This window comes from Mustela nigripes, chromosome X, assembly GCF_022355385.1.
Source record: "Mustela nigripes isolate SB6536 chromosome X, MUSNIG.SB6536, whole genome shotgun sequence".
NCBI classification, from domain to species: domain Eukaryota; kingdom Metazoa; phylum Chordata; class Mammalia; order Carnivora; family Mustelidae; genus Mustela; species Mustela nigripes.
Window position 1 is genome coordinate 16860467 of NC_081575.1, and position 9316 is coordinate 16869782.

Sequence of the window (9316 nt, forward strand, 5' to 3'; positions counted from 1 at the left end):
CTGTTCTTCAAAGGCATGTAAATGAGTACTTACAGTAGCAAACTGTCCCAAACTGAAAATGACCCACATGTCCATCAATAGTGAATAAATTATGGCATATCTGTAAAATGGAAACAAAAAGAATGCTCTACAAGTACACACAAAATCACAAATAAACCTGAAAAACAAAGTGGAATAAAGCAAGTCTGAGAGCACATGCAGTATAGTTCCATTTACATAAAGTTCAAAACCAGGCAAAACTAAGTAACACTATATTCATTGAAGATGAATGCATATGTGACAAAAACTATGAAGATAAATGAGGAATAATTTTTTAAATGATTTTATTTCTTTTACAGAGAGAGAGAGACAGCACGAGCAGGGGGAAGTGCAGACAGAGGCAGAGGGAAAGGGAGAAGCAGGTTCCCTGCTGAGTAGAGTCCAATGTGGGGCTCAATCCCAGGACCCTGAGATCGTGATTTGAGCCAAAGGCAGACGCTTCACTGATTGAGCAAGCCAGATGCCCCCAAACTAGGAATAATTACCACAAAATTCAAGAGAGTTTTTGGGGCTTTTGGAGGTGGAGAGGAGGATGGTAGCTGAGGAGGAAACTGGAAGACTTTAAAGGCATCACAGATTTTCATATCATTACTATTCTTTAAACTGTGTATCTGCATTAAATACACTATTACATGTACAACAGACTTCGCAACTTTTTAAAAGTTACTTTTTTCAAAAGGTAATATCATTTCCAAGTTTTTTGAGATGAGAAGATGACCCTCCCTTTAGCTCTTGTCCACCTTTAAAACTCATTTCAAACCTCCTTTTGGAAGCCACCTCTGACTCCCCAGGTTGATTTAATATGGAAAATTTCAAATGTCCACAAAAGGAAGGAAAATAATGTAATGAATCAGCATGTAAGCATCCCTGAGCTTCAACAACTATCCACGCATAGCCAGTCATGTTTCCTCTATACCCCGACACATTCCCCTCACCATCCTGGGTCATCTGAAAACAAATCTCAGCCATCCTATTATTTCATCTGTACATGCTTTGGCAAAAGTCTCTAAAAAATAAGGACCTCTAAAATGAGGGCACAACCCTAATACCATTATTCACTTCAAGAGTTTGACAGACTTCTTAATATCAAATATCCAGATAGTGTTCAATTTTCCCTGTGTCCTATAGTTTTCTTTTTCTTTTCTTTTCTTTTTTTTTTTTTAAAGAGAGAGGGCAATAGGGAGAGAATGCAAGTTGCGGGGAGGAGCAGAGGGAGAGAAAAATTGCGAGCAGGTTCCACGCCCAGCGCAGAGCCTGCCATGGGGCTCAGTCTCACGACCCTGAGATCATGACCTGAGCTGAAATCAAGAGTTGGACACTTAACCAACTGAGCTACGGCACCCCTCCTATAGCTCTTGATTTGTTCAAATCACGATCTAAACAAATTTCACACTGTTGGTTATGTTTTTTAAGTCACTTTGAATCCAAGGTTCCTCCTCCCTCTTTCTTTTTTCTTGCAATCTATTTGCTAAAGAAACCAGATCTGATCAATTTCTTACATTCTGGATTTCTGGCTGATTTAGCTGTCCTCTGCTCATTTCACAAACTTCTCTACCTTTCCTTTTCCCACCATTTTTGATTTCCATCTGTACATTTTCTCGAAGGATAGACAGCAGAAAGGATGCCAAAAGTACAGAATGAAGGGGTGGGGAGTAACCCCTGTGCAGATCGCTACCCTAGGACTCCCTATACTTGACTGGAATCATGAGTTTCTTTGTCTCCCTCCAACACACCTCTTGGGGGTCAACACTATCTTACTTGATTTTTTTATCCTCAGTGCTTTACACATAATTCTACACATAGTAGGCGCTAAATAAACGTTTATTGAAAGAATGAATAAAGTTGCTCTCTTGTACTGCTTATGTGCTATACCCCCTTTTCCAACTTTGCAAAAAGATTAAGACTTCGTGAAACTTTGATTTCAACCCCCTGGGGTAAGGTATTATGCAAACTTCTTTTGATAGTTACTTTTCTTTTGAAAAGTTTGACAAATTTCATTGTGAAGAGTGCTTTGTTTATTGTACTTTCCTTTGTTGCCCATTTCCTGAACCACCATGGTCTTGATAAGCTTGTTTGAAATTAAGCACAAAAGTTCCCTGCTCTGTAACTTGATTGGAGGGGCTCCCAGCAGCTTTGCCCTCAGGGGGAATTGTGGGTTAATGGCTTCTGAGTAATGTATTACTCACCACAGCTTCTTAGAAACTTCTGAGGCAAATTATTACTTTCTGAGATATCTTTGCTCTGTTCCTTGAATTCTATGGGCCACGCCCTCTTGTAGATTTTCCTCCCATACTATATGAAAAACAACATCACCAAGAAAGCTGGAAACAAACTCCCTTTTCTGCAACTTACTCTAATATTTTCTCTTCATTTACAGTTGAGGCATACGTACTCTCTAGTGCACATGGCTAAACCTCCTTCCTGTTAATAGGTACTTGAACCCATATTTACACTCTGTTTTTTTTTTTTTTTTTAAAGATTTTATTTATTTATTTGACAGAGAGAAATCACAAGTAGATGGAGAGGCAGGCAGAGAGAGAGGGGGAAGCAGGCTCCCTGCTGAGCAGAGAGCCCGATGCCTCTGTTTTACTTCGTCACAAACACAAAATGTACCAATGCCACCAAATGGGAAAACTTTCCTCTACGCTATTGGACTTGATAATAATTGTCCTCCTTATACATCTGATCCTGTGAAAACCACTGATGTCCTTAGAATTGTTTTAGAAATACTTCCTGTCTTCTTAATCCAGGAAATGAGTCTGGTTCATGGATTTGCAATATTATTTTTATGAAATTGTTATGAACAGGACTGAGTAATTTAAAATTCAACTGAACTCCTCTTGCTGTAGCTCTGTGTGTGTGGGGTTTATGGAATTATGTTTGAAATTGTAGGTGATGAAATTCCTTCCTCAGTATTTTTTAATGCGGCAGTTAGATTATAGTGAATTAAGATTTCCTGGAGAGCCAATTTTAAGCCATCAACTGGCAGTGAAAGATGAACAAAGACTGGATGACATATTGAAATTATACCTGGCACATAAACTTGTATTAAACACTTCTAATCTGGCAAACAATACAATGAGTGACAGTAAATGCAATCAAACAGAAACTTGGATCAATTATCTTAGAAAGATTGCAGTCAGCAGATAAAAATGGGACCACGGAGTCTTCTGAATTAACTAGCACTGAGAACATGAATCAGTCTTTCATCTTTTATTATTTCATCCTTTTCCTTTGAAGTAAACTTAAAAATAATCCTTTTGCCAACTCCTCAAAATGAAATATTCACTCTATCACTCTTACTCCTTATTAAAAACTGGTATTAGTGTGCCTTTATACTGAAGACATCAAAGAAAGTATGGAGTATACTTGTATAAACATAAGGAAGCCTGTAGTATATTGCTTATTTTTCTATGGAATAAATGCAAAATCATGATACTTCATTGAGCATTTACTGGATTCTACTTGGATTTTCTGAAAGAAAGTTCTCTTTCCTTTTTGAGGCAATCCTTGTTGAATGGATGAAACATGTGGTAATTTGTTTCTAGCGTCTTGAGATCAGTCCCACTTTTCACCCATGATAATGTCCATCGAGTAGAGTACTGTGCTATTTTAGGTTTTCCAATGGGTTTGGATTTTAATAGGTTTATTCCATTGCTAAGAAGTATCTTACTCTTTTATATATGATTGTGCAAGTACATCTGGATGTCATTTGTTCAGACTTTTTTTTTATTAACATATGATGTATTATATGCCCCCGGGGTACAGGTCTGTGAATCATCAGGCTTACACAATTCACAGCACTCACCATAGCACATACCCTCCCCAATGTGCATAACCCAGCCACCCTATCCCTACCCCCTCACCCCCAGCAACCCTCAGTTTGTTTCATGAGATTGAGTCTCTTATGTTTTGTCTCCCTCCCAATCCCATTCTCTTTCATTTTTTCCTTTCCTACCCCCACAACCCCCTACCCTGCCTCTCAAATTCCTCAATATCAGAGAGATCATAACTGTCTTTCTCTGATTGACTTATTTCGCTCAACATAATACCCTCTAGTTCCATCTACATCATTGCAAATGGCAAGATTTCTTTTGATGGTTGCATAGTATTCCATTGTGTGTGTGTGTGTGTGTGTGTGAGAGAGAGTGTGTGAGTGTGTGTTTGTGTATCTCACATCTTCTTTATCCATTTATCTGTCGATGGACCTTTAGGCTCTTTCCATTGTTTGGCTATTGTGGACATTACTGCTATAGACATTGGGATACATGTGCCCCTTCGGATCACTACATTTGTATCTTTAGGGTAAATACCCAGTAGTGCGATTGCTGGGTCATGGGGTAGCTGTGTTTTCAACTTTTTGAGGAACCTCTATGCTGTTGTCTAGAGTGGCTACACCAGCTTGCATTCCCACCAACAGTGTAAGTTTTCTTTCTCCACATCCTCGCCAGCATCTGTCATTTCCTGACTTGTTAATTTTAGCCATTCTGATTGGTGTGAGGTGGTATCTCACTGTGGTTTTGGTTTGTATTTCCCTGATGCCAAGTGATGTGGAGCACTTTTTCATGTGTCTGTTGGCCATCTGGATGTCTTCTTTGCAGAAATGTCTGTTCGTGTCTTCTGCCCCTTTCTTGCTTCTTGGCCTTTTGGCTAAGATCAAGTGTTTAGACATTTTTAAATGTCTGAGCATATCCTGTTACATGTTGTAGACACCATTGATTACCTGCCACTACCCCCTTTTCCATGATAACAGAACCTCAATTTGTGCCGGTATGAGACACCATGGGTTTTAAGAGAGACTGGGTCCCTTCCCGGCCCTAGTCCCTCCCCTGGCTAAGCCCGGCTTGGTAATTTTTAATTAAAACTTTATTTTTTAGAGCAGATTTAGATTCATAGCAAAATTGAAGAGAAAGTAAGAGATTTTCCATATACCTCTTATCACCACACATGCACAGCCTCCCCATAAATAACATCTCCCTCCAGAGTGGGACATTTGTTACAATCGATGAACCTACACAGACACATCATTATCACCCAAAGTCCAGAGTTTACATTAGTGTTCACTCTTGGTATTGGACAGTCTATGGGTTTGGACAAATGCACAGTGACATGTATTTCTCATTATGGTATCATGCAGAGTATTTTCACTGCCCTAAAAATCCTCTGTGTTCTGCCTATTCATCCCTCCCTGTCTCTCTGGCCACCCCTGACTGATGTCTCTATTATCTCCATAGTTCAGCCTTTTCCAGGATGGAAATCACACAGTATGTAACCTTTTCAGATTGTTTTCCTTAGTAAGATGCATTTTAGGTTCTTCCTGTCTTTTCATGGCTTGATAGATCATTTCTTTTTAGTGCTACATAATATTCCATTGTCCCTATGAACCTCAGTTTATCCATTCATCTACTGAAGGACATCCTGGTTGCTTCCAAATTTTGCCAATTATGAGTAAAGCTATTATAAACATCATGTGTAGGTTTTTGTGTGGACACAAGTTTTCAGCTCCTTTGGGTAAATACCAAGAAGTCTGATCGCTGGGCCATAGGACAAGAATACTTTTAGTTTTGTGAGAAACCGTCATAATGTCTTCCAAAGTGGCTGTACCATTCTGCAGTCCCATTAGCAGTGAATGAGAGTTCCTGTTGCCTTACCTCCTCACCAGCATTTGGTGTTGTCAGTGTTCCAGGTTTCTTTCATTCTAATTGGTATCTAGTGGTATCTCATTGTTGTTTTAATTTGCATTTCCCTCCTGATATGGTGAGGAGCATCTTTTCAAATGCTTATTTTCCATCTGTATATCTTCTTTTTTTTTTAAGATTTTATTTATTTATCAGAGAGAGAGAGGGAGAGCGAGCGAGCACAGGCAGACAGAATGGCAGGCAGAGGCAGAGGGAGAAGCAGGCTCCCCGCTGAGCAAGGAGCCTGATGTGAGACTCGATCCCAGGACACTGGGATCATGACCTGAGCCGAAGGCAGCTGCTCAACCAACTGAGCCACCCAGGCGTCCCCATCTGTATATCTTCTTTGGTGAGGTGTCTGTTAAGCTCTCTGGCTTTTTTTTTAAATCAGGTTGCTTGTTTTCTTACTGTAGAGTTTTAAGTGTTCTTTGTATATTTTGGGTAATCATCATTTATCAGATGTATCTTTTTTTAAAATATTTTTTAAAAAATTTATTTATTTGACAGACAGAGACCACAAGTAGGCAGAGAGACAGAGAGAGAGGGAAGCAGGCTCCCCGCTGAGCAGAGAGCCCGATGCGGGGCTTGATCCCAGGACCCTGGGACCACGACCTGAGCCAAAGGCAGAGGCTTCAACCCACTGAGCCACCCAGGTGCCCCTCAGATGTATCTTTTGCAAATCTTTTCTCTCAGTCTGCAGCCATGGTAATTTCATTATCCTTATTAATGAGTGGCTTAGGCATGGATGGACATAAAATCCTGGTAATGACACCTGTGGAGAAGTCTGTTGGAGAGCTTTTGGGAAAGCTATTATTTTTTTCCAGAAAGGGGCACCAGAAAAGGATGTCCTCTCCTTTGGTCTTTGGAAGTCAATGTTTGAGGACATGATCCCTGGGGCTGTTGTAACAATTTGTAGCTATGAGGAGAGTAGCAGAGAAACAACCTCAGAGGAGAAAAATGGAATGAAGATGAATCCTTGATCATATTCTTGGGCCAGTGAATTACCCAAACTGCCTTATTTCTGTTGTCCTTGCCATAGGACTTAATAAACTCACAATTGCTGGGGCTAGTTTGGGTTATTTTCTATTACTTGTATCCAGGCATCCTAACTGACGTACGTACACAGAGCTGATGGTTCCTATATAACATTAGGTGACATCATTCTTTGTCTCCTGACACTACACTAAAATTTCATAGATTCAGTCCCATTAGGGCTGAAGTCAATGTGAAATAATTAAAACAGATTTATACAGTATGCCTTTCTTTTGTCATTACTTTTACTTTATTAAGAATGTGTAATTATAAAAGCACCAGTTTTATCATAGAAAATTACAAAGAAAGTCCTTGTATTTTTTCTTTTTAAAACAGCAGAATTACTGGAGGTGTGCTCATTAAATTTGCAATGACACAGAGATAGGAGAACACCATATGACAGTCAAGATTCAGAAATATTTCAACAAGCTATAACGATGAGCCCAAACCAACAAGGTGAAATGTAATAGAGAGAAATGAACATTTTGCATTTAGGTTAGAGCTGAGGGCTGTGGAGGCTCAGCCTGAGAGTTAAAGGCTGTTTATATGAAAAGTATCTGGGGGTTTCAGTTAAGCGCTAATTCGCTAAGTGCCAGGATTAGGACAGGGGGGAAAATTACTCAAAGTGTAAATATATAAATCCTGCCTTCATTCAACAAGTATTTATTAAGCATGTATTCAACAAATGCATATGGCAGCTGGTTAAGAGGAAGGGCTTTGGACTTCAACTGTTCTCAGCTTGGACTATGTGATCTTAGGCAAGTTTTCTCACTGTGTCTCAGTTTTCTTAACTGTAAAATAGGACTGATAACAACACATGGTGGCTGAGAGAACTGAATGAGAATATATGTTAAGTATTTATTAGCAATAATATTTTTTAGTACTTGGCCTTGCATTAGATCAATTGTGGTAATTTACCCACAATAATCTGCTTTGTTCATTTTTTAACTGGAGAACTTATTTATTTTTTTTTTTAAGATTTATTTATTTGAGAGAGAGAGAGAGAGAGAGAGCAAGAGAGGGAATGAATGGGAGGAGCAGGGGGAGATGGAGAGAGAAAATCTCGAGCAGACTCCATGCTGAGCATAAGGTCGGACATGGGGCTCCATCTCACGACCCTGAGATCATGACCTGAGCTGAAACCAACAACTGGGTGTTTAGCCCACTGCACCCTGGAGGTGTAAAGTCCCCTGGAGGACTTTATTTTTATACCATATTTTGAAGCACACTGAGAGACTAGGGAATGACCAGGCAAGAATGAAAAGAGGGTCTCTGGAAATAATACTGTCGGAGGAGTCATTTCAGGCATTAAACATTTGATCTGAAAAGAGTTCATATATTTAAACAGGAGCCCTATGGATCAGGTAATACATTTACTTAGTGTTGCTCCAAAGGGAACCCTGGGCACGATAAGGAGAAGCAGAATTCAGCTCAACATACTGAAGACCTTAACTATGATTGTTATGCGATAACTGCATGGCCTAATTGGAAAAGCAGTGACCTCCCTGTCATTATTGTAAGTACTTGGGCAGAAGCCAGATGGGCATCTGTCAGGGAGGTTGTGGGGAATTCAGTGAGTCCTGCAGTTGTAGATGTGACTTGGGCTCCTTTTAGTAGTAAGGTTCGGACTGAATTTTTCACCCATGTATCCTTGGTAAGTTTTATAACCCATAGGGAATATTAAAGCACCATCAGGGAAACTATTGTCCTGTCCATTTCGCAGAGTCAAAAGTTTCAGAATTCAAATGTCCTCTGGAGACTAAGTAGATGTATTTCTCAATTACTGGTCTATGAATCGGTAAGAGAATTAAAAAACAAATTACTTATTTTTACATTTTATTAATTTTTCTTCCATTATAAAAGTACTACAAATACATTAAATAAAATGGTAAAAGAGAAAGGAAGGAAAAATCAGTTCTACATCATTTTTATGCATAGTGTTTAATATATGACCTGCATTTCATACATATAGATGTATCAACACAATAATATATAATTATATTTGTATATATACAAATATGCAATATATAAAATATATAAATGCAATATAGAGTACAAAATATAAATATGGTATATAATATAAATAAATAGGGGTGCCTGTGTGGCTCAGTAGGTTGGATGTCTGACTCTTGATTTGGCTTGGTTTGCAGGCTTAGGGTTGCAAAATCTAGCCCCACGTCGGGCTCTGTGCTCAGCACAGAGTATGCCTGAGATTCTCTCTCTCCCTCTCCCTCTGCTCTTTCCCCTGTGTGCACGCTTTCTCTCAAATAAATGAAATCTTTAAATATATATATATATTTAAATAATCTTTATAATCTTTAATATATGATCTTTAAATACATAATCTTTAAATATATATTATATAATATTATATATATATATTATATATAAATATGTGTTATATATAACACATATTTATATATTTATAAATATTTATATATATACTTCTATAAAATACAATAAAAATTAACTATTAGAAGAATATTTTAAAAAATATTTTAAAATATAAATATTTATATATATTTAATATATATTTATATATAAATATATAAATTATATATATTTAT